This window comes from Lontra canadensis, unplaced genomic scaffold, assembly GCF_010015895.1.
Source record: "Lontra canadensis isolate GAN:19392208 unplaced genomic scaffold, GSC_riverotter_1.0 scaffold127, whole genome shotgun sequence".
NCBI classification, from domain to species: domain Eukaryota; kingdom Metazoa; phylum Chordata; class Mammalia; order Carnivora; family Mustelidae; genus Lontra; species Lontra canadensis.
The window spans coordinates 4,214,734-4,242,646 of NW_022631121.1; the positions used below are offsets into that span (position 1 = coordinate 4,214,734).

Here is a 27,913-nt window from a genome sequence, read left to right on the forward strand (position 1 = left end):
CATATTTTTAGTATAGTATGATATTTATCAAGATTATAAAAAGCAAAAGATTTTTATTTCTCTTAACTATTAAAAAAATGGAATGCACAGAAGTAGAGATTTTCATATGAGGCATGTGGAATTACTTTTATCTTACATATCTACTGTAAGTAGCTTTTAAGTGAGGGGAGATATGGAAAGTTCAAAACTATGACAGTTTTAAAAATGAGTTCACGACTTATCCGAGTGCTATATTCAAAAGCCTTCAATACAAATGAGAGAAAACAACAAAAATAAAACAAATTAAAGAGCTAAGGTTTTAATATTTAAAAAAATATAGATATATATTGCAGTTACTAATAGGGGTTCCTAAGTCCAATGATAAATATGAATGATATGCTAGCATTCCAAATCAGGCTCTGATAGTTCTGCTGGTATTGTATGTACCATCAGTGATTTCCTTATTATCCTAAAGAGGCCGCTAGTGTCATATCTTCTAGCAGAAAATGTAGGGAGTCATTAGAGTCTTTGAAAATACATGTGGACACAATTGGGTATAGGGGTTTTGCAGGTTTATGTATATCAAAAAATAACTGGATTCCATGGAGGTGAAAGTATGGTCTAGTATCAGGAAACAAATGGTTAAAAAGAAAGTACAAATAACATTTAAGATGAAACTACTGGATGTATATTTATTAATTTATGATTTAATGGAGCTGCTAATTTGTGTTAGACTTGATGGAAGGAAAAGCAATGTATATATCTCTCACCAAAACAAGTTACAAAAATAGTACACAGAGTTCCTTTATGTTTAAGGGACAAAGGAATATTATCATATATAACCACACTGAATATTATCGTCTTATATAACCACACTGCTATTACCAGAATCTGGCAACTGGTAGAGTACCACTAACTAATCTACCAAATTTAAGCAAGTATCACCAAATATCACATTAATGTACTTTTACTACTCTAGAATCTAATCCAGAATGACACACAGCATTTAACTGACATGTCTTCCAACCTGAGTCATGGCCTTGACAATTTTGAAGAGAGCTGGCCAATTATTTTGTTGAATTTTCAGTTTGGATTTGTGTGATGTTTCTTCATGATGAATTTCAGTTATACATATTTTGCCAAGAATGCTACAGAAATACAAGTGAATTCTTCTCATTACATCATGTCAAGGGGTTGGTTCTTGATGTTGATATGTCTTGTTACTGATGATATTAACCTTGATCACTTGGTTAAGCCGTCAGGTTTCTCTACTGTCAAGTTACTATTTTCACCTTCATAATTAACATGTATCTTGAAGAGAGAATAATTATACACTATGAAAAAAATCTTCATGAGGAATTGCAGTGTGTCATCAGTTCATACATGTTAAGTATATAAAAGTATTACTCCATGTAGAAATTACAATGAAAGCATGATGAAGTAATAAATTCTACTGAAAGTACTAACTCTAAAATATAATTTTGTTTTTCCTACCAACAAAATATTTTCCTTTAGAGAGACTGTCTATTGCTATTTCTTATACTTTTAGTACATCTGCAAAAGCAAAGAGAAACAGCTGAGTAGAGAAGTATAACAGAACACTATGAGGCCTATAGCAGAATATCCTTCTCCCAGAGTATGCCGATCAAGAAAGCAACAGTGCCACCAGATCTCAGTGAAATCAGTGCAGCAAAAAATAGAGTAAAGGCTTGGCCCCCGAAGCCTTCTGTATATTGCAAGAAGATTCTGCTTAAATGCTTAAGTGCTAATTTTTTTGTTATTTTGAATAAAATAATTCTTATTAGAACTGTCCATAACAAGTCTCTCTTATCTCTCTCTCTATCACACACACACACACACACACACACACACACACACATCACATGTATTACACACAAGCAAAGCTCCAACGAAGCATTATTTACAAAAACAACAACAACAACAACAAAAACAGGTGGTGGGCTGGATTTGGTGAAGAGGGCCATAGTTGCCTGATCCCTGCTTGGACAACTCAGCAAGATTTCTGCACCTTGGCACGACTGATATTTGGGGCTGGATAATTCTTTGACTTGGGGGAGCTGCTCTGTGTATTGTAGCATGTTGAGCAACATTCCTGGCCTCTACACACTAGATGTCCATAGAGTTCCCTCACCCCAGTGATCATCCCAAATGTTTCCAGATGTTGCCAAACATCCCCTGGGGAACAAAATCCCTGGCAGTTGAGAACCACAGCCCTCCAGTCTCTTGGCCAGAAAAAGCAGACCTACTCTATTTTTTCATTGTTTTTTTGTTTTTTTCTCACCACCTGCTGGCATTTCTGAGTTAAGAACTTCTCTTATACTCAGGTTGGGATATACAGAAGGTTAAAAAAAAAAAGAAAGAAAGAAAGAAAGAAACAAACACAAAAAACCCCAAGGGACTCAACTCTGATTCCTTTCTGGAATACCAAGGGCCCTAGCTTGGTCAGCTTTCTTTTCTCCACATTTCATAGCCTTCTGCTGTTTGTTTCATTTACCTTATCCAGGTTCTAGGTATAAGAAACAGAAGGATTAGAGTGAAATATTTTATATTCCCAGATATCTATTCTTAAAAGATGACTCTTGTCTGAGGATATATAGTATCATGCTTAGAAAGTGGTTTAAAGTTCATTAGGCAAGTATAATGAATTATGAAATTAACTTCTAGCTCCACTATTAAAAGGATGTGAAACCCTAGGCAGGACATACAGCCTCTGCTACTCAGTTTTTTCAGATACAGATTTATAGTTTTATTAATATACAACTCACGGTCGTATGTAATATAATCTCATTTAACTGATAAGACTTAAATGAGTTGCTACATATAAATAATAGGGCCTAGTGTTCATTAAATATCTAATACTATGTATTAGATATCATTAGTGTCATTTTTTAGTTATAATTATCTGGAAAAGCATTGACAAGTAAGTTTACAACGATCACACCGATGATTATTAATGTTCCATACTCACAGCCACCCATCCCAAGGTGAAAACAAGAATCATCAGAAAACAAATCTTTCAAAACTGGAAGAGAAGCACTTGAACCTGCACTAATTTAATGCATTATTTTAAAGGGTTGAAAAGTGGGGATGTCTGATATCTTAAGGTACTTCAAATCATGAAGAATTTAAATGCCAGAACTACAAGGGCTCCATCACAGTATTTTCCTTTAAGTAATTCTCCCCACTAAAAGATGGTAACAGAGAAAGGACTAGTGTCTCATTAAGGTGGTACCTACTTTCATTCTCTCTAGAACAACACTTGCCTCCCGTGCAAGGGCACACATTAAACTCTCTTCATGGAAGGACTTTTACCCCTTGTCAACCTGTAGAGGAGAGGTTCCTTCCATCCTTCAAAATTCACAGTATGTCATCTAAGGTTATAAAGCTAAACAGTAGAAAAAAGAAACCCACACAAAATTCACGCACCAGGGGGCACCTGGGTGGCTCAGTGGTTTAAGCCTCTGCCTTCGGCTCAGGTCATGATCCCAGGGTCCTGGGATGGAGCCCCGCATCGGGCTCTCTGCTCAGAAGGGAGCCTGTTTCCCTTCCTCTCTCTCTGCCTGCTTGTGATCTCTCTCTGTCAAATAAATAAATAAAAATCTTAAAAAAAAAAAATTCACACACCAGAAGGGAGAAAACGAAGCATTTAAGATAAAAAAAGAACAACATAAAAGAACTAAGACCAAATATCTATATAACAATAAGCAGAAATGGGATTAAAGTTCACATATTAGATAAAAATAACACTAGCAAATAGATGCTGTGTCAAATCGATTCATCTAAAATGACTTAAAAGCAAAAGTATGAACAAAGTTGTGCCATGATATTAATGCTAGACAATACAGAATTCTTAAAGAAGAAAACAAAGGGCATGTTATAAAGAACACTGCTCATACTGAGAAAATTTTGTGATTAATTTTAAGCTACTGAGTAACAAAATGTTGAAAATATGAAATATAGACTGCAAGAACAAAATTAAGTGAAACAATGAATGAGAAAAAGATTTTAACCTACCCTGAATAGCTAATGAATAAGTCACATAATCTTCAGAGTAGTTTACCACATAATCTAACAGGAAAAAAATGTAGTAATACGATTGGTATTGTCTCATTTTGGATTCCCCCCGAAGCAAGTCTTGAGACAAGAATTCCAGTGAAATGCATTTATTAGGGAAGACAAGGAACACAAGCAGGGAAGAGAAAAGGTGTACAGTGAAAGGAAAGCATCCTATAAAGTGTGCATAATTAAACTACCTGTCACAGATTAATCACACAGAAAAACTCTGGGATATGGTATAAAATATGACCAAATTTTCTCACCAAAGGGAGGGAGGGAGGCAGCTTGAGTGTTTATACACCATATCCCAGCAGTCTTTAGTTGAGAGTTATGGTGCATGTGTTAATTCAGAGCTTCTGGATTATTCATGGGAACAAATAGGCTTCTAAGACTCCAGGGAAAGTCAGTGTCAGAGAGATATGGACACTTGGCAGCTGGAAGTTCAAAGGTGCACAGTCAAAACTATAAGGTCTGAGTGATATGAGCAGGGCACTATAGGATAAGGTGACTGCTCAAACTGAGCGTATTTTAGATCACAAAGGAAATTACAACTCATTTAAGAATGGAAAAAAAGCCATATTTTCTGATGGTATCATATTTAACATCAAAGAGGAAAGAAAATTAAAAATTATCTAAAAATATTTAAGAATTAGAGATAAAACACTATTATACAACTCTTAGATTAAAGGTAAACTACAAATCAAAACTACACAATACAGAGACAATAATGATAAAGGACACATTTTAAAAACAGATAATGCTAAAGCTAATCGAGAGTCTTAAACTCATATACCCCTAAATAAGAAACAGTATTTTTTTTAATTGTTACATTTTCAATGTTTAAAGTTTTGGGGGAAAAAACCCAATATATAGACATGGAAGTAACAAAGGAAAATTTTGAAGTCTTAAATCAAATCAATAGTATTATTTAATCCAAAACCAGTTAGTTTATGTATTTTTAAATGTTAAACTTATACTAGATCAATATATGAAAAAGGATAAATTGTTATAACAAAATTAAAAATGAGTAAAACAGAAAGAAAATTAACAGATATATATCAAAATTCTTTAAAACAAATTGCACGAAATTCTCTGAAAACCAGGATTGTGTATTGTATTACAGAAATAACATAAATTACCAAAATTAGTCCCAGAAGAAATGGAAAATCTAAACAAGCCAGTTATTTCATGCAAATTAATTCTAAAATACTTGATAAAAAACCTCGCTAAAAACTGAGAGGCCCAGATGGGTTCATAGTAAGTAATTTTAAACCAAGAATTTAATTCCAATGCAATTTAAAATTTTCCAGAGCAGTAATTCAGGTGATGCTTAAAAGTATTTTTTTTGATATCAGAAAAATTCTGATAATAAAATTCAAATGAGTAAAATTTATTAACATCCATACTTAGGAAAGAAATCAGGTGTTAATAAGAGAAGACACTGGTATTTTAAAATAACTATATAATTTTAGGGCAAGGATTTTACATGTTTTGTTTATCTGAGTCTCTAGTATCTGAGAAAATATCTGCCACATTTTAGGCACACAATAAGTATTGTTGGCATGAATGAATAATGACAGGAATACAAGGGTGGCTCAAAATTGACAATTCTAGTAAATATATAATGTAATACATAAAATACATATATAACATATATAATGTAATACACAGATTACATAATATATATAATTTAAGTAGATCACAGGAAAAATGCATTGTTGCATTAAAAACACACACAGAATAATATTCAGTACTGATTTTTTAATTAAAATATACTTGACATATAACACTGTATAAATTTAGGGTATACAATGTGTTTGATTTGATACATTCATATATTGCAATATGATTACACTTCAGAGTTAGGTAGTATCTTTATCACATCACATAATTACCATTCCTTTTTTGTGGTGGGAACAATTAAGATCTAGTCTCTCAGCAACTTTGAAGTTTATAACACAGTAGTGTTGCCTTTATCACTGTGCTGTGCATTAGATCTCCAGGACTTTTTTATGTTGTTTAAGGGTACAAACCTGGAACAAGTAGGTAAATATATCCTGTAGTCTTGATTTTTAAAAACTGTCTATATTAAAAAATCAAGGAAAGCATCATGCTTAATGAAAAAACATTATTTATTTAGATGCTCACAAGTAGTTTTAGCATGGATGGTTTTCCACATCATGTGCCAAAAAACACTAGAATAAATCCATGAGGGGCGCCTGGGTGGCTCAGTGGGTTAAAGCCTCTGCCTTTGGCTCAGGTCATGATCCCAGGGTCCTGGGATGGAGCCCCACATGGGGCTCTCTGCTCAGCAAGGAGCCTGCTTCCTCCACTCTCTCTCTGCCTGCCTTTCTGCCTACTTGTGATCTGTCAAATAAATAAATAAAACCTTAAAAAATAAATAAATGAATCCATGAAAATTTAGAAAAACTAAAGAACTCTGAATAACAGCATTATTATTTAAACTTGTTCTAAAATTCCAAGTACTTTAAATTGTAAGCAGTGTGTGTGTGTGTGTGTGTGTGTGTGTGTGTGTGTGTGTATGTGTGTGTTTACAGATATCAAGTACGAAAAAGAGTGCAAAACTTACCAGGTGGCTAAGAAATAAAAGTACAAATGACTGAAAACATAAAAGACATTTAACTTATAGAAATGCAAACATTTTTTCAACCATAAGATTATAAAAGGTAAGTAAAATTATGATTTGGCACATGGTATAGTAAAACAGTCCATTTTAAAACTGTTTGTGAACATCTAAATAAGTTTAACATTTTTGGAGGCCAATTTTTCAATGTCCAAGAAATGTTAAACTCCAGGATCTTGCAATTTTTTTTAAAGATTTTATTTGTCAGAGTGAGAGAAAGAAATCATAAGCAGGGGGAGTGGCAGGCAGAGAGAGAAGCAGGGTCCCCGCTGAGCAAGGGGCCCAATGTGGGGCTCAATCCTAGAACCCTGGTATCATGACCTGAGCTGAAGGCAGCCACCAAACCAACTGAGCCATTCAGGCACCCCTGATCTTGCAATATTTTTACTGGGGAATTACTCCATAGTCCTATTCAAAAACCATGATAAGGACTAATTATAATATCATTTAAAATTTGTATTGATTTTAATAGCAAAAATCAACCACCTTAAGAATGCTTAAACACTCGTGTGCATCCATTTAATGAAACAGAGTAAAACTTAAAAAAAAATATATACTCAGGGAGAATTCCACATGCTGTATGTTCTCCATTATAGGCATATACAGAAAATGTATCTTTTAGGAAAGGATTTAAGGATTCTTACAGTGAGTCATAAGAGAGAACTTAATGTTTATAATTTCATATGCTTTTTATCCTGTGCATATAACACGTTTATGCTTATGTGTGTTTTATATCCATCTACACAGGTTTATATATCTAGAGATTGGAAGAGAGTTTCCTATGACATATTACTAGAAAAAGAGTAACTGCACATTCCACTTAAAATTTTGTATTTCTTGGTATTGAAAATAAAATAAACATAACACGTCATCCTCAGGATCTACCGTGTGTGTGTGTGTGTGTGTCTGTGTGTGTGTGTGTAAAATACCAGGTTGCTACAACATAAGCTATCTCCAATTATTCAACTCTAGAAAATCGCAATTAAATATTCTTGGTAACTTTTCAAAGGGCATGGAAACTCCATTTGTGTTTTGATGATAGAAAAGTATCTATAACAAGAGCCACTTTCTTATTTTTTTTAATTTTAATTTTAATTCCAGTTACTTAATATACAGTGTAATATTAGTTTCAGGTGTACAAGTTAGTGATTCAACACTTTCATATAACACTCAGTATTTATCAAAAAGCTATTTTATTTTTGAAGATTTTATGTATTTATTTACTTATTTGCAAGAGCGAGAGAGAAACTAACCAAGTGGGGAGAGGGACAGAGGGAAAGGAGAAGGGAGAGGGAGAGAATGTTAAGCGGACACTGCGGTGAGTGCAGTCTGAGCAGGGCTCTATCTCTAAACCCTGAGATCATGATCTGAGCTGAAACAAACTCAGATGCTCAACTGACTGAGCCACCCAGGTGCTCCAAGAGCTACTGATTTTAAACTTCATAGTCTGACTTTTTAGAGGTGGTTTTTTTTTAATATATTTTTTTAAGATTTTATTTATTTATTTGAGAGAGAGACAGTGAGAGAGAGCATGAGAGGTGAGAAGGTCAGAGGGAGAAATAAACTCCCCATGGAGCTGGGAGCCCGATATGGGACTCGATCCCAGGACTCTGGGACCCGACCAGAGCCAAAGGCAGTCACCCAACCAATTGAGCCACCCAGGTGCCCCCTTTTCAGAGGTTTTAAGTGTGCGGCAAGGTCTTCTAAATATATATAGGATGGTGGCTTTTTCAGATGCTTTGGCAAAGTAGGCAAATATGCAGGTTACCATTTTTAGCAAACCCATCATGAATGTACTATATATAGCTTTTTTGGGGAAGATTATCCTGATTCACTTGAGAAATAAAATTCCTTAGTGATAGATATATAAATGAGCCCTTCATGTCAGTACAAAAGAGTCAGGGATTTGGTTGTGCCTTTGCAGACATAACTTGGAGTAGAGAAACTGTGGACTCCACTGATGTTTCAGAGAGAGAGCACGTACAAACAGAAGAAGGAGCAGGCTCCCAGCCCAAGTAAGGTGCCCAATAAGGGACTCGGGATCCGGGGATCGTGACCTGAGCTGAAGGCATATGCTTAACGGTCTGAGCCACCCAAGTGTCCCTTTACTGATGTGTCAGATTTATTTTCCCACTCTCTATTCTTATTAATATATTAGAATCCAAATATTAGAAAGAAATTAGAAATTTTATATTATTATAATATAAAATATAATATAATTCTAATTATATTAGAGGTATAATAATGTATTAAAATCCAAATATTAGAATAATAAATATTCATTTATTAGAATATGAATAAATTACAATTTGTTTATTTTACAAAAATGTATATAATTTAATTCATTTCTATATTATGGTCATTGCCTTTAAAATATTGTTGAGTAGTTTTATCTAGCTATAGCTAAAAACAGTAACTTGGGAATCTGTTCTTGGACCATACACCAAAACAGGTATTTGCCACTCATGAATAAAGCTAGAGAGATGTAGAATTGAGACCTTTAAGGAGAATTTAAAGCTACATCCCAGATGATATATAAATAGTGCTCTGACTACACCCTAGAATATACAGTTCTAAGTAAACAACAGATACATAAAATGTAAAACAAAATCAACCTAATTACAGCAAAAATGTATACAATGGATAAACCAGAAGAAAAAAAGAAATACATTGCTAATATCATAAAAAACAAAATACTTGTTAGATAGCATTATGGTATTTTGTCTCCTACAAGTATTTCTATTTAGTAAATTTAAGACGTTGATTTGAAGCTGATTCTGCTTTCCCATGTTCAATGCAAATAGCCTTGCATAGTTGAAATTGTAAGTAATACTAAGAGATCAGCATATTTTGATGAGTCTTCCAATTAGAGAATAATTTTAGCTACAGATAAAACCATTTTACGATTTTGTCAATCTTTATTGCTATCACTTGATTAAAATGCTATCATGAATCTTAAAATATCAAAACTTTAGAAATTAACATTCTAGAACTGCAAAATATATGAGGCTAAAAATTATATTCTATGATAAACATGAATCCATATTTTTTTATTATTCACAAGGCTGAAAATCATATAAAATAAGCATATTTTTCAATCAAATTTCTTGCTCAAATGGTCATTTGAGCCACATCTTTCAGGGACAGCTGTACTATTAAAACTATGTTTGTCCAGGGGCAAACTGGATGGCTCAGTTGGTTAAGCGTCTGACTTTGGCTCAGGTCATGATCTCAGAGTTCTGGGATGGAGTCCCATATGGGGCTCCGTGCTCAGCAGGGAGTCTGCTTGTCCCTCTGCGCCTCCCTCTGCACGTGATTGCTCTCAAATAAATGAATAAAATCTTCAAAAAAAATTCCACCTATGTTTGTCCAAATGTATGAATATGTTTAAAGCATTTTTCTTATAATGTTGATCATGTATATCAAAGATGGAAATATTCTAAAAACCTGGTCAATATCATTTATTAAGTTCCATGAAAACACAAACCAGGTAAATGTTTTTCAAGGGATTTCAAAAAGCATGGTACATAGTGGCTTATTCAATATGTATTTGTTGAACAAAGGATTGAGTTACATATATTTACCAATTATATTCATATCCCATTGGCATTATGTAAAAAAATTTAGAATAATTTGCTATATTTTTAATCAAATAAGACCAAAATACAAATGGATTTCCTATTATTTTCAAACCAATATGTAAATTACAGCAAAGTGAGGAACTTAAGATGGGTATTACAAATCTTTGAATAGCACAGCACATATATGGGGAAAGAGAAGACATTTATTGGATGAATGAATGAATGAAACCTGAATCAGGAGTCAGAAAAAATAGCCCAAGAGTTTTGTACCTCAACACTTGAGTAAAACAATATGATATTATAAATTTAATAACAAGTTAATCAAATGTGCTGTGGGAGCACCTATGGAAGTTTTTAAATGAGAGCTGAAATTTAGGAAACCCTGCCAGAGGGATATTAGCATGAGCTAAATTTCAGTGTACGAAATTTTTAAAATTCCAAGAAAGCAAAACAGTGCATTTGAGAAACTACCTTTGTTTGCCATGGCTGTGATAGGTACCTCTATAATCATGGAGAAGCTTATTTAAAACAAACAAACAAACAAACTGTAAAAAGACCCATTAGAAAGGGCAGTATGGAGAACACTGGTAAATGTAGTGTCTACTGGTATATGAGTTATGTTGGTTATAACTATAACCTAACTGGGTTAAATCTATATATTAATTTAGGGAGAAGCGATACCTTAATAATGGTCAATCTTCCAATCTATGAACATGGCTTATCTTTTCATTTGTTCAGATCTTGATTTATTTCATCATCAGATGATGTACAAAGAAAGCTACATTATTTCACTGCTTGTATATCCTATTCCTACTTCTGCATTAATGCAACCTTTTGGGGACATAAAACAAGAGTCAACAGTGAAGGCTGCACAGGATAACAAAATCATTTTTCCATGAGGTTTTTGTACTATTACAGTACATGGTGCCAGTGGAGAGTAGGAAAATCATAAGGGAATTCATCTTTGTCTCCATTTAGTGGCTAGTATTGTCTCCCTCCCAAAAATGGATTTATACTAGATTAATTTTGTTTGTAGCCAAGAATGGTTAATTTAGCTTATCAAAGTAAACTAAATTATACCCAGGTTGCCCATAATAAGCAATACACAGGGAAAACTAACTGAGCTAGTATTAAATGAATGTGAAGGTAAGAAATACTGAAGAGAAATGTAATGCCTTTTGAGTCTTCGGTAACTTGGGTAGGATGAAACAATTTTAAACTTAACCAAAATATTACATTTTTAGAAAAATGAACAAAATAAACAAAAGGTATTATTTATAGCTTAGTCATAAATATATCTAGTAGCTTTCTTTGGCTTCTATAGTTGTCAGTGCAATCAGCAGAAGTTGAAGGATTTGAGGACTGCATCCCATTGTCATGCCTCTTTCCATCTAAACATGAACTTAATTATAAAACTCCTCACGAAGTACTATAAAATACACTGAAGGTTTTATTTGGGCTAAGGCAGGCCTATAAAACTGATAAATCTGTAATAACTGTTTGTACATTAGTAATATTATTTATTAATATATGTAGTTGCAATCAGCCATCACTGAAGAAGCTTTATTTAAATAAATTTGCAGTAATATACAAACTAAAGGATAGTTCATAAGCCTTCTTAATCAATTAGAGTTTATGTGGTCAATAAAGCACACAGGACCACAACAGCTCATTTCATTTTTTCCCTAGGAAATCAATATCCACAATAAAAAATAAATGTCAATTTGAAGCCTTGAATTTTGTGATCATGAGGTGTACTAGGAATACCTCTGGGCTGGTGCTCAAGGCACTAGGCTTCTAATCCAATTTAGTCACGATTATTGACTTTGAAAGAGTAACACCTTCTTAGAGACTTAGTTTCTCTTCCTAATTTAATTCATGGTCTTGTTACTGAAGTGTCATTGAATGCACTAAGAGAGGACCACAGGATACAATGAGTAGGAACAGTTTTACCATAATTATTGCCTGTTATCTTTCAAAGTCCTAGATCTAATAGCTTGTGGGATTTTGTTACTGTTGCTAAACTCAACAGTAGAAATATGCATGAAAGCATGGTCAGCATATAAGAATCCTTACTATCTTGTTAGTGTCATAGGGTAAAAATAATGAATTTCTGTGAACCTAAAGCCAAATGTTCCAATATTTTATAAATATGGAGTTAAGTACAAAAATAAGCTACTGTTTCTCCCCACATACTCATTCTGACTACCCCATGTCCTTGAACATAACGGTCTGTGATATTATTATTTTGGACTTAATCTTGTTACTTGGATTTCTTACCCCATTCATGTGATTAACTTCTATTTATCTTTAATACACAAATCAAAAATTCTAGGTTGATATTGAGATATTTGAGTAACTGAAAGCTTTGCCAATCTCATTCCTAATTCCCCAACAAAAGGAATGAAAGGAATGTTTAAAACTAATAATAAAAAAAGAACATATTCTGAAACCAGAAGTATTTTATACGACCTTCCATAATAACAGAGATAATTAAGACAAAATACGTTAACAGCTGATTTGATGTTAACCATCCCAAGTCAATGTGCATAATTTGGACAATATTAACCAAGAATACTGTTAAGCTTTTTAAATATCAGCATATGCCCCATGTTAATAAATAAATTCTTAATTGGCCTCAATGGTTGAGAAAGAGCCAGATTCAATCAATGTATCTTAAGTATCTTCAAAAACTGGGTATAGATAGATTTTTGCTGCTGATTATGTTCAAGGATGAGTCAAGAAACAATAATTAAATCATGGATTCTATGAGAATATACTACAACTGAAGAAAAAAGTCTAGAAACAGTTACACATGCATATGCATGAAGAAAGGTAGTAATATTTAAGAAGAGTTAAGCATCCCACAGGAATTAAAATATACGCACATTGCCATTCAAGTGTTGAAAACATATGTGTGTGTGTGTGTGTGTGTGTGTGTGTGTGTGTGTGTATAGCTATTCTTAGATTGCTAAGGTTTCAGTAAATAAAACCTAGTACTTTAGCTAAGGAAGTTGACTGAAAATATTTTCAAAGGTCACCAGAAAACAAAAACAAAATAACAACACAAAAATTGGAAAGTGCAGTTGAAAAGCACTGGCAGTTATTAATACAATCACCTTGAGTCTTTGACAGACTTATATATCCAACTGTCAACTTCACATATCTACTTGGATGTTTAATCGACATCTCACACACAACACAGCCCAAATGAAATTCCTAAAATCTCTCTCAAAAATCTTCACTTCTACCCTTTGCCATCTCAGTTAACAAACAACAACTCTATCCTTCTAGCTGCTCAGGCCCTAAACCTTGGATTCACCCTTGATGCCTCAATTTATCTCACAGCCCTCATGTCATTTGTTACAAAGTCCTTTTGGCTCTATGTAGTGGGTGCTGTGTTAGGCCACCTGGATCTCCCTTCAGGATGGAAAGATTTATTTCCCCAGATGCTGACTAGTACTGAAAGGCAGCCATAATTGGGGCACCTGGGTGGCTCAGTAGGTTAAGAGTCTGCCTTCAGGGGAGCCCCTGGGTGGCTCAGTGGGTTAAAGCCTCTGCCTTTGGCTCGGGTCATGACCTCAGGGTCCTGGGATCGAGCCCCACATTGGGCTCTCTGCTTGGTGGAGAGCCTGCTTTCCCCCCTCTCTCTCCCTACTTGTGATATCTCTCTGTGTCAAATAAATAAAATCTTAAAAAAAAAAAAGTCTGCCTTCAGGTCAGGTCATGATACCACAGTCATGGGATCGGAGCCCCACCATCAGGCTCCCTGCTCACTGGGGAGCCTGCTTGCTCCTGTCCCTCTGCCCCTCTCCCTGCTTGTTCTCTCTCTCTCTCAAATAAATAAAGAAAAGAAAAAGAAAGATAGCTGTCTACCAACTCTCCTCAAGAAGTGACTCCATTGAAGGAGTTAGCTTGCTCAAAGTCACGGTTACTGATCAATGTGGAGGTACGGTACAAAGGCTTGCCTCCCATACCCCAACTCTGCACAACTTTGTAGGGCCATGCCAGCTTCAGAGCTCTCTCTTTTGTTGTATGAAGCTTTCACTGACACTGCATTGCAGCCTGACCTCCCCTTTCTGTCAGATCCTGCTTCCTCTTCTTTCTTCTGACTGATGTTGATGCCAAGAGCACTCCCTAATAAAATCTGTACACATTTATCATTATCTTTGAGTTTACTTTCTGGGGAACCCCACCTTTGATAGTTGGGCCAGAAGTAGTCAGATATTAAGGATTTCCAACTGTTCAGCTAGTAATGAGGATTCCATCACTAATAGTAGGTAGAATACATATATTTCTTGGAATAAGTAACAGTAAAATTTTTATAATTTTTCCTGCGGTTAACTGGGGTTTATATTCTAGTAAAAGGAAATAAACTAGTAGGTGTGGTGATATACCAGGCATTTGAGAAAAATGAAAGAAACAGTCTCCATAAAGACACTGGAAATAGAAAGATACTCTTAAACATAACTGACACTTGGGGAATAGTTTTTATTTTTTAAAGGTTTATAGTGATTAATTGGCAATTAAAAGCCAAGTGTAAAAACCAGAAAGCCTCCTGGGAAGCTTATAAAAAGGTTCTCTCTCCCGTAGCTGGAGGGCAGCCAGGCTCAGGAATTATCCTAAAACTGGCAGGGCTCAAAGGAAGATTAAACTCCCCAAAAGGAGAATGTCTGTAAAACCTACTGATGAATGGATGAACAAAACATAGTGTATCCATGCAATGGAACACATTTGAGCAAAAAAAGAACAAAGTCCCAATACATGCTACAAGCATGGGTTGAAGCTTGAAAACACTGCACTGTTAGAAGCCAGGCACTAAGAGCCATATTTTATATTTTCAATTCGCAGGAAAATTTTCAGAAAAACACAACTATAGATACAGAGAGTGGATGAGTAGTTGCCTGGGGCTGGGAGTGGGAGTGGGGACTGACTACACATGGGAATATGGAGACCTTATGGTGGGATGTGTTGTGGATTGCATCAATAGACCAGTAACTGCAGAGAATTACTAAAAGTCATTGAACTGAACACTTACAATAGGTGGCATCAATGATGTGTAAATTCTATCTACATGGGTTTGAAGAAAAAGAAAAGCAAATCCAAAAAAACAGGAAATAAAAAAGAGAGAGGGCTGTGTGTGTGTGTGTGTGTGTGTGTGTATGTGTGGAGAGAGAGAGAGAGATTAAATGTTAATATGTAAATGAATTTTTCTCTGACTACCTTTGGTTGTATTAGTCATCCCTCTTCTTTGCTCCCATGTTTTATCCAACCACTCCAAAACCATTTATTGAGAACAACTAAATATCAGTCTTATGCTATTTGTAATACAAGAACAAGGATATGATTTGTGCTGTAGAGGCATCTGTAGACTAGTGTGGGAGACGCTGAAGAAAATCAGTCTAAATGGGAGAGGACAATTACAATGTCCAATACTGGTATGCGCGGGAGCTAAAAGAAACAGTGGAAGGAATTTTTAAAAATACCTATATTATGCTATTTACCTGGTTGAATATTCAACATATATAAGCTTACGCTTAATGACACTAACATTAGGCTATGATGTTAGCATGGCAGTGCATGGAAAATATGTTAGAATAAAATTTTGTTTTATTTTTTGAGATCATTCAGATAGGAGAGTGACTCAAGATAAGGCATCAGGTTTGAGAAATAGTAAGCAAACTCCATGTAGACGTATTATTACCTAGGGAAGAGCTGTGTTACTTACATATCTATAAATACTTTTATATATTCACACATTATGTCCAAATACTCACAACACTGTAACATTTCATTTACTTTAGTTTCACACTTCTTGAATTTCATCTTTCTGGAACTCAACCAGGAAACAGGAGGTAAATAACTAGTAGATGATCCAGATCATTCCAAATAAGGCGACCACTTCACTGCATTATCACTGCCTCCTATTTTATATCAGAGCCTTGAAATTAGTTATTTAATGCAAAAATTTCAACAACCTGCTCAGGTAGTTTGTTTTTGGTTCTAGTCTGATTTTTAGTGCCCAGCATGTCAGAAATAGCAGGTTATAAGCAGGCTGTAAGGGCAGGAACTTTTGACAGACCTGCACTACCACAGCAGGAACAGAGACAATGGCAGAAGAGGGCAGAAGAGGAGGATAAAGCACAAAAAAGGAGAAACTGCAATCCAGCACAGGATGGAGATGAGTGTCAACTAACATTTCTGTAGTGCCTTTCAGATTCCGAATTATTTGTAAATGTGTTGCTCATTTAATTCTCACAAATGTCCTCTGAAGCAGGCATTATTACCTTCATTTCACAACTGATGATTTGAGCATCAGATCACTAGATATCCCACAAGTAAAAACAGGAGCATCAGGTCTAGGTCAAACCCAAGATCACTACTGTGCCCAATTACCATACCTTAATGGTGACCCACAAGGTGCTATGAAAAACTGAAAGTGCAATCAACATTATATGGTTATAGAGCATAAAATCAATACTACATATGACTCTCTAAAACAATCTGCTTTGATTTGCACATAAACGGGTATATTTTAGATACCTTACAATTTCTCTTACTGAATAGCTCTTCCGGCATTACTGATAGACAAGGTGTCATTACAGAAATTTGAAGTAGCTATTCATAATAATAAATAACCCTGTTGCTGCCATTTTTATGATTTGCTCTTTTTTCTTAATCTGGACCTCTTCAACAGTCATTTCCATTTTAACAGAACTCCCTTATGGGAATATCAATATAGGCTATAATTCATGTTCTTCCTCAGCAATGTGAATTTTTCCAATAGAGAGGTTTGGTAATTGCTCTGTAAAACGTGACAATTAACTGTCACAACAGAAAGATAAGCACGTATACATTTTTGTGTTAACTGTGTGATTAAAGGTCACACATACAAACACACATACATCCATAGTAACAAGGTTGTGGGATTTATCTGTAAACTGAAAAAACTGTGACATTTCAAATAGAACAAAATCTATTATCTAATTTTCTTGCCCTTCTCAGATTCTGAATTCTTCCTTCTGCCTCTATCAATTACAGATGCCATTACTTGATACCACTAACTATGTTAGAAATACACCTCTATTTTTTCCAAGTTTTAGAAACTGTATTACATACAGAGTTTTCCCTTTGCATTCCTTAGTATTCAACTCACCCCTTTTTTCCCCTCAATTCATGAGCCACCTACATGGGAATTATTTTTATAGTTCTGTTCCTCCAACTCCTACATTTTTTTGCAAATATTGAATATATGGCAAAAAGAAACATTAAAAAAGGAGAGCTATATTCATGAGAATCAAGGTGCAATCACAATTTTTATGGGTTTTTTTGGAACAACAAGTATTAAGAATTAAAATTTAGCCAGATGGCTTTCTTTAGGGTCCTCTTTACAGTGGGCAAAATGACTTAAAGATTATTATGATGACACTTTATGCAAATTACATTTTTACATTATCTTAATGTGTATATAATGATAGCTACTAAGTACTCTAGCTTGAAACAATCATACCACCTGCCCCTCAACACTAACTGAAATAAAAGAAGACCTTACCATTTCAAATTAGATACACAAAAGGACATTTTCTCTTGATACAACCTGAAAATTACATGTATTCCAAAAGTGTATCATTTTCTCTTTCACCTAAATGTCTTGTTACCCATCTATCTCCCGATCCATACAGTGTTTTTAAATGAGTACTTCTTTCCAGTTGTAATCAGACTAGCAGACTTGCTTTTTTTTGACCCATATAGTGTTGTAAAATGTATAACTCGAATTATTCTAGCAGGACATGTACTCTTTAGTTTATCTCAGGCTTCTTCGTTCTTGATTCTATTTGTGATAGCTTGACTCTCTCTGTTGCCCAGTGATCCCTTCTCCTGGTATTCATACTGGCAGTATCAGAGTTGACTTATATGATCAACAGGATAGAGCAGAAGTAATGGTGTATCACTCCAGGTATTACACTACAAAATACTACGGCATTCTCCTTCCTGAATCATTTGCTACAGGGAAAGCCAGCTGCTCTGTCATGAAGATACTCACAGAAGCCTACAGAGAGACACACACGGCAAGGAAATGAAGTTTGCCAACAAGCACACGAGGATGGAAGTGGGTCTTCCATTTCAAATGACTGCAGCCCAAATTGACCTCATGAATGCAACCTCAGGAGAGATCCTCAGCCAAAATGACCCATTTAAGCCACCCCTGCTTCTTGACTCACAGAAAATGTTAAATAATCAATAGTGTTGTTTGCAGTTACTAAGTTTTGGGGTACGTATGTCATGTAGCAATATATAATGTATACAATATTACATCTAGAATATTCACCCATGCAGTATTTAAAGGATTTTGAGAATGGAACCTTGTATTCTTAGGCTAACTATTGTTAGCTGCCATAATACACAGGTAGACCAAAGTTTATTTCTTGTTAATGCCACAGTCTAATTCAGTTCCAGCGTCTCTGCTCAGTGACATCAAAAGTACAGTGTGGATCTAGATTTCTTTTTGGCAAAACCTTACTACTAAAATTTATTCACTTTTAGCTATACATGAGGAAGAGAAAATGAACATGAAGAACCTATACCCATTCTTACTGCCTTGAACCATAAGCAACACATTTCTCTCATGTCATTATTGGTAAAAACTTAAGCACATAACTCTAGCCAAACTGCAAGGGAGACAGGTAAATGAACTCATCTGGATGCAGAAAAAGGAAATGTTTTACAGGTAATACTGACTCTGCCATTTGACTCCTGCTTTAGAGGTGAAGTTGTGAAGGAGGAATGGATATTCGATACATTCAAAGAGAAATTCTGTACTATTAAATACTCCTTGAATTTCTGTGTCTTTATGATTTATTGACAAAGTCAGAATATTCTTAATACATTGTTGATTTTTTAAAAATTATTTATTTATTTTTTAAATAAACATATAATGTATTTTTATCCCCAGAGGTACAGGTCTGTGAATTGTCAGGTTTACACACTTCACAGCACTCACCGTAGCACATACCCTCCCCAATGTCCGTAACCACACTCCCCTCTCCCAACCCCCTCCCCCCAGCCTGATACACTGTTGAATGTTTTAAAGAAACTGATTTCAAGTTTACTGCCTACATGAAAATAATTTTTCAGTGTTTCTTCAGAAAATACCTTGAATGAACTCCAAATACAGAAAGGACTGCAACGTACTACTTATCTGTTACTATATAACAAAAGACTATAAAACTTCAGTGGCATAGGACAGTAAGCATTTACTACTCATAAGCTGCCATGAACATATGCTCAGCATTTTTGTTTATCTTAGCTGGGCTCACTCACATGTTCTGACATGATCTGGTGGTCGACTGATCTAGGCTGGCTTTGTCTGGGATGACTTGGTTGATCTGGCTGTGCCCAAATGTCTTTCATCCTCCATTAGAATAGGTCAGGAATGTTTTCATGGTAATGACAGAGGCACAGGAGAGTGTAGACTTCATGTGCAAGCTCATTTCAAGTCTTTGTTTACATTACATATGCTAACACTCCACTGGCCAAAGCAAGATAAGAGGGGGAGGCTACACATAATATGGCAAAGTGTGTAGATACAGACAGAAGTGAAGGTCAGGACACATCAGTGTAATCTACCACACACAGGCATACTCTGAAACATGAATAACTAAATATACAAATAAATATAAGGAGCACACAAATTTCAGTAAAGGCAACCTGTAATTAATTGTCTCTTTCTAAGGATGGTACCTTTGGAATAATTTTGATTTTCACATCCAATTCTATATAAAATGAAACTCAGTAACTCAATTTGACAAAATTGACGGTGAGTATGCTCTTCTTTAATACACGGTAACAGCTCTGGTCAAAAAGATCACACTATTATTAAATTTTTCCTAATTGTAACATACTGAAAATTTTTATGAATTCATGATTACACAAAATATTTAAAGATAAACTGGCCAATAGGTTTCACAGTAATATTAAAATTTCTCCTCTTTATCTTTTGGGTTTTATTTGTCAGGCAAAATATAATTAATATACTTTGTCTCTTTTGGACTATGAGACAATCATTGGCAATGACAACACATAATAAATCATCTCAGATGTTTTCTTTAATTAATTAATTTGAGCTATGTTTACCGAGCACACTAACCTTACCATTTTGCTAGTTGCTAGTTTTTCAGTGATTAGCAAGAAAAAGTCAGATATTTATAAAGTTTATAATTTAGTACAAAATATAAACAATAAATATTTGTCATACAGTGCAACAAATGCAATTAAGTACAAATGTTTGCGGTACTTAGGAAACCAACCGAAGCCAGACCTGAGTAAAGTTTTCAAGAGACTAAAATCTCAGTCTGAATCTGGTCATGACAAGTCCACCAATGGGAAGAATGTTAGTTTTTTATGACAGATTTATAAAGGCATTTAAAATATATAATCAATATGGGGTGCCTGGGTGGCTCAGTCAGTTAAAATATAAAATCAATAGATTAGGTGATTCATTGGACACTGGGCATGAAGTGGAAAAAACAGTTAAGAAAAACGTTTAATTTTATTGTTAGGGTAAATGCAAGGTAGAGATACTTCATGAGGAGCAGTTCTGGTAGTAAAGATAACCCTATCACCTGGATATGATTGATGTGATATTCTTATAAGAAATCCAAGTGGAAATATCTATGAGGCTGTTGGCTTCCTACATCTGAAGATGAAGGGAATGCCTTAGGGAGGAGGCAAACATTTGGAAATGTTAGTGTATATGTTAGCTATATGCCAGATAGCCACTGAAGTCCTGGGAACAGTGGAACTGTCCAGAGAGGGCTATCCACCAAGCAAAGAAGATAGCCTCGGATTGAAACTCAGAGAACTCCAACACTCCTGGGCAGAATAAAATTCAACAACAAGAAGAAAAAAAAACAAAAAAGAACAACCAGAATTGTAAAAAGAAAAGAGAATATGTTGTGATAAAAACTGAAGGAAGAGTTTTTTAAAGGAAAGGAAAGTGATTAACATTTTTAAAATACCTGTGTTTTATCAAATAAGGTCTGAAAAATCCACTGGTTTTATCAACAAGATGGCTGCTGATATCATTTACAAGAGAGAGGCAGTAGTGTGAATAGAAACTAGAATGTAGTTGATTGAAAATAAATAGGTATTTTGAAGCAGAGAGTCTAAGTGTATCTAAGTTGTTCAATAAAAATATGAAGAACAGGGGCGCCTGGGTGGCTCAGCGGGTTAAAGCCTCTGCCTTCAGCTCAGGTCATGATCCCGGGGTCCTGGGATCGGGCCCCACATCGGGCTCTCCACTCAGCGGGGAGCCTGCTTCCCTTCCTCTCTCTCTGCCTGCCTCTCTGCTACTTGTGATCTCTTTCTCTGTCAAATAAATAAATTAAAAAAAAAGATATGAAGAACATCATGAGAACAAAGAACTTTTATTCTTTTAATAACATGAGAAACTCAAATGTTTTAAAATTCTACTGGCTGGTAGAGGAAAAGGGTAAAAACCCAAATGCTGAACAAAGTGAATAAAGAAAGCAATCTTACAGAGAAAAGAGAGCAGACAGAAGTCAAAGCATGGCTGTAGAAATCAAGCACAATAAAGAGGATCACCAATTCTAATGCATCAACAGTGAAAGAGGAAAGATTTTATGTGAGGACAAAGGTGATTTTATGATTAATGTGATTAATGAGGACACCTAGAATCATTCCACCATGAGTTATGTAAAAGAAAAATGGTATGCATTCTCAGCACTATTAATTAACATTGCTTTGGAGGTAACAACCAAAATAAATGGAGAAGAGAAATTATTATGGCTTACAGAAAATATTCAAAATGCTTTCGAGTGAAAAGAAAGGAAAATTTTCCTATAGAACAACCATGAACTACTCAATAGCAACAAAGGAAACTAGAAGAAAATGAAACAAAAAGTCTGAGGGACAGTCATTTCAAACTACTTTAAGCTGAACCATCCATCAAGGATGAAAAGAGAACAAATATATTTTAGACATATAATAACTCATACTATTTTTTTTTCTCATGCTCTCTTTTTCAGGAAACTATGTAAGTAAACAAAGTAAGATAGAACCCAATAAACAGAAAGCCTAAGCAAGAATGATGATAATGACAGTAATTCAAGAGAGACTAGGAAATTATCGGATACATTTGCTTATATAGATAATAATTGAAAAACAGTTTACTAGTGTACTATTTAGGAAGGATTAGCAACATTTGAAAAATAAATGAAAAAATAATATGGTAATATTATTCAAATGGTTCTGAGACTCAGTTTCTAACTTGTGGACAGGAATGTTTCCCACAGAGCACCAAGTAAATTTCCGAACAGTTCAGTGTTACACTTTAACTCAATCCTGATACTATTAATGGATAGCCAAAAGAAAGGTAGGCAGGGACAATCCCCTCCCCGCCAAAAGGAAACCACCCTTAAAAGGATTTTACACCACCCTAGAAGAAGCCCTCCACCCTTTCCCATGTGAATGGACAAAATCCTGATTGGCTGACAGGCACAGGGAGGGTTAATCAGATTAAAACAGTTTACCAACAAGCCCATAAAACCCCCTGGACTTAGAAACTCCAGTGGCAACCCTCTCGGGTCCCCTCCCTCTTTGGGAGCTTTGCACTATACTGCTCAATAAACTTTGCTTTCCTGCCCACTCTTCATCTGTTCTACCTCTTCATTCTTCAAAGCAGTGAGACCAAGAACCACGGGCACTGAAGGAAAAGAAACCCTGTAACACTATCTACCTGGAGATAGCATCAGATTGCACAGGTTGAGGCCTCGGTCCAACAAGCCTGCCTCCCCCACGTCCCCCACTCCATTCAGATGCCATTCTGAGGCACAGGTTATTATCACCAGATGGCCATAAATCGGAAATTCCCAACCACCCCCCACCTTAGGTTTGACTAATTTGCTAGAGCAGCTCACAGAACTCAGAGAAACATTTTACTTGCTACATCACTGATTCATTACAAAAGGATATAACTCAGGAGGAACCAGATGGAAAAGATGCAAAGGGCAACATACCAGGAAAGAGGGCAGAGCCTTCATGCCCTCTGCAGTGCACCACTCTCCTAGCACCTCCCCGTGTTCACCAACCCTGAAGTTCTCTGAAACCTGCTTTTGGGGTTTTATGGGAGCTTCATTTCCTAGCCATGATTGACGAATTCATTTGCCAAGGTGATTGATTTAACCTCCAGCCCCTCTCCCCTCCCAGGAGGAGGTTGGTGGTGGAGTGTGGGTACTGGAGGTTCCAACCCTCTAATCACACGATGCTTTCCTTTGGCATCCAGCCCCCAGCCTCAGGTTACACAAAGGCTTTCCCCAAAGTTACCTCATTAACATAGCTAAAGACCTTTATTGCTCTTATCATGGGAAATTCCAAGGGTTTTAGGAGCCCTGTGCCAGGAACTGGTTCTAAGGCCAAATAAATGTTTTCTTTATTAACTTATAATGTATTATTTGCCCCAGGGGTACAGGTCTGTGAATCATCAGGCTTACACACTTCACAGCACTCACCACAGCACATACCCTCCCCAATGTCCATAACCCAGGCACCCTATCCCTATTCCCCCCACCCCCCAGCAACCCTTGGTTTGTTTCAGGAGATTAAGAGTCTCCTATGGGTTTGTCTCCCTCCCAATCCCATTTTGTATGAATTATCATATGATCTCTCTGATATGAGGAATTTGAGAGGCAGTGGGGCGGGGGCGTCGTGAGGGCTAGGGAGGGAAAAAATGAAACTAATATTTCTTATAAATCACAATATTGAAACCAACACATTAAGTAGACAAATGCTTGACTACTATACCCTAAGGAAACTCTGGTTAAACTGACTGATTTAAGATCCTGTTCTGCAGAAGCTGACAGAACACCTATAAGACCAGCTGAGATGGAAGAAAACCCGGAAGAATTCTTATAGTTGCACACAAGGGACCAAGAGTGAACAAAAGGAACCCTGAGATGACACACCCCAAGATCTCCCCCCTCATCATGTGTATGCCCACCATGAACATATGTCCCACAAAGAAACAGGATTCCTGTGTGTGCTCAGAAGGGAGGACACTTCTTTTTTCCTTACACCCAATCAGCATATTCCACTCCACCTACATGCCCTGTGATATCTTGACCCATTATTCTTAAATATACCCAACCCCAACCCTCTGGGGAAGTAGATTTGAGAAATTTTCTCCCACCTCTTTGCTTGGTGCCGTGCAATAAAACCCTTTTTCTCTCTCACTAAACTGGTGTCAGAGTTTGGTTTGTTGCCTATTGGGCAATGGACCCTTGACCAACAACAGTATCACAATGACAGCATGAGCTGGTGGAGGCACAGGGGGCTGCCCTAAAAACCCACTAGCATGGAGGACTAAGTAGCAGTATGAGTAGCTTACTATTAATAGACACCAAGGGGGAATCCAAAAATGGATTAAAAACACAAGAAGAACTTTTGATTATTATACTTTCAGGGTTAATTTCAGAAAGCCTGGAATTTTCTGAGATCCTTTGCTGGATTATGAGATGTATCTGCATGGTACTGACCTATGGTCAATGAAGTGTAATGATTAACAGTACTGTTTTGTAACCATGGGTCCAAGGCAAGTTTCAGCATGTTTTGTGCCACCTTGCCAGGATTGCTTATTAAGTTAAATTGATGGTTTGCACCTGATTGATGGTTTACACCTGATAACAGCAGCATTACTGATGGTTTGTACAAGGGCTCTGTTATTGGGTTTGGTCCCACAGCCCATTTGACCATAAAGGTGTGAGAAGGTCTGGCCAAGACTCCATCTTTATCCAAGGGATAAAGCAGGACCATTAGGGAGGGTGATCGGAGGTTGCTTACAACCTTTTCAATCCCTTGCTGGGAGGTAGCCTGTGGCTGTGACACATATCCTGACTCTAAAGATTTGACTTGTTATATCCTTTCCTGGCAATAAATCTGTTTGAGAACTGGGGGGAAGGATGGTGGTGCTAAGGTAACTGCAACACTGCCCTTCCTTTTTCAGACTCAGTTGCAGAGGTAGTCTCCTAAACTTTAATAAAATCCCAGTTTCTCAGTTTTCAGAGAGGATTTTCCTCCCTGAACTCAGGGAGAGAACTGAAAATATTAATCATGTCTATCCATTCATTGTAACCGAAGGTGTCCTGGACTGGTGGCTGAATGTGAATGTCAAGTCAGTTTTCTGGTTCAAATGCCTCTACCTGTGCAAATACTGGTACAGTAAACTTCCTTATCTCTATTCTTCTTAGGTTATTTTTGAATGTCTCAACTTATATTTTCTTTAAAGTCTTATATATCTTCTTTATCAGCCTCAATTCAGCCAAAGCACGGCTGCAATTCATTATGCTTTCAAGCATGTAGGTGCTGCCTCAGTGAGCCCAGTCAGTTCTTCCCAAGAGATCAAGTTCACCTTCAACTAGGACAGTGAAAAAGGACACATTTTGCTGCCCACGATATGCTTCTTTGGCATACTGATTAAGGCTGATTATTTTTAATAAAGAGAAAACACAGGAAAAGCTCTGAACACTGAGTGGAAGTTTCCCTTTTGTAAGAGACATTCACATTTATAAAGGAAATCTCCATTACCATACCAAGAAAAGGATGACTCTAAATGTTTAGAAACATATGAGCAGAGATGGCAAGGACTTAAATCTGCATAACAACCCTCCCCTCATTTACTGTGCTTCTCCTGATAACTTCCCATAACTGACTCTGAACCCCAACATCCATTGTCTTGTCTGAAGATGATGTTTAAGTTGATGGTTTTGGCCACTTAAGAGAGTTACTCCATTTTCGTGGCTCTCTCCAAGTATACTAAATTTTTGTTTTTCTCCTATACATCTGTCTTATGTCAGTTTAATTATTTGATCAGCTGAAGAACCTAGAAAGGAAAAAGGGAACAACTTTTCTGCCCCTACACCAGCTCTCAGAGGTCCTAGTCTCAAATTATCCATTATTCTCCTTCTTTAACACCAGTATGTCCGCTTTTAGGTGGAATTCTTTCAGGAGGTGGGTGTTAAGTGTGCAGAGAATTTCTTTTTACCTTTATACTGCCTCATACCCTGAAGTTTGTGGGTATAATAGTCCTGGATATTTATTTTCTAGAGAAAAAATTCCTCATATCCTAACCAAGCACTAATAAACAAGTGGAAATACACAATCAATTTTTTTTCTTATTCCTACTGTGTAGACTCTTCAACTTAGACATTCTTTGTCTGAAGACTTGCATAGCACCGAGTAGAGTATGCATATCAGACACCTTTTCTGGTGATAATATTTGAGAATGCAAAAAGAGACTATTAAATAAAAAGAGTAAAAAAGATTAAATTTTATATATAAATTCTTATTTAAGCAATTACTCCACTTTTATTCTTTTTCTTTGTTTTTTTTTTAAAGCTTTTATTTAAGTTCTAGTTAGTTAACATGTCCTGTACTATTAGTATCAGGTGCACACCAAAGTGATTCAACACTTCCATACATCACCCCATGCTCACCACAACTGCACTCCTTAATCCTTATCACCTCCTTCACCCATCTCCCCATCCCCTACCCTCTAGTAACTATTAGTTTGATCCCCATAGCTAAGAGTCTGTTTCTTGGTTTGCCTCTCTCTCTTTTTTCCCTTTGCTTGTTTGTTTTGTTTCTTTAATTCCACATATGAGTGAAATCATATGGTATTTGTCTTTCTCTGACTGACTTATTGATCATATGGTAATTCCATTTTTAATTTTTTGAGGAGCCTCCAAACTGTTCACTACAGTAGTACTTATGTTTTAGTATAAGAAATTAGATGGCAGGGAACATCTCATTAACAAAGACTCATCCAGAGAGTCATCTCTTTGGACCCATCACCTTGCAATCACAATCAGATTGGATCACCTCCCATTCTGAGTACCTCTCCCAAAGACTTCAAAAAGTTTATCAGTGTTCTCTGCAAAGAAATGCAATATTTATATATAGTCCATTGGAAGTCTAGGGAACACCAGAATTATCAGAATACATGAAAGAGCTTAAGGGCTACTCTGAAGCATTTTTTTTACAGCTTGACAATAAAACTTCTAGGAATAGTTTCCTGTTTCTGCAACTTGGTGTTCCTTTATATTCACTGACAATAAACAAAACATAAAAATTCATACATGAGGCATGTTTAAGTTCTTAACAAAGCAACACTCAAATGTCTTTCTGGGTTATGGGTATAACAATGATTGGCTTTTACCCAAGAGACTCCTGGTATTTGGTCTTTGAACAAGACTCTAGCAGATGGCACAGGAATAGTCAGCATTGCCAGATATGGCAGTGATCTTTATCTTTCACAATATGAAGGCAAAGTGAAGAGACTTTATAAAATATCTTCAAGCAACTATCCAATTTTTAATAATGATTATATTCCTGAAATCATGAGTATTTTCCTACTTTGATCCTATAAATGTTTAACCTGTGAAATTCAACACAAATTTGGACTCTTTTATTTCCCCAGGCTGGCAAACCTAATACATGGATCTAGCTACCAGGAAGAACCAGACCATGGGCATCTAGACCTTTGCACCATCTGCTTGGTAAGTTACAGCACGCTATTCACTTCAATATTGTAGAAAGATTCAAAGCACAAGTGAGATAG

General features: G+C 36.0%; 1 pseudogene; it reads left to right on the forward strand.

Moving 5' to 3' along the window:
* The first annotated feature begins 1,617 nt into the window (after window positions 1-1,617).
* Window positions 1,618-27,913, forward strand: LOC116857871 (annotated as a pseudogene).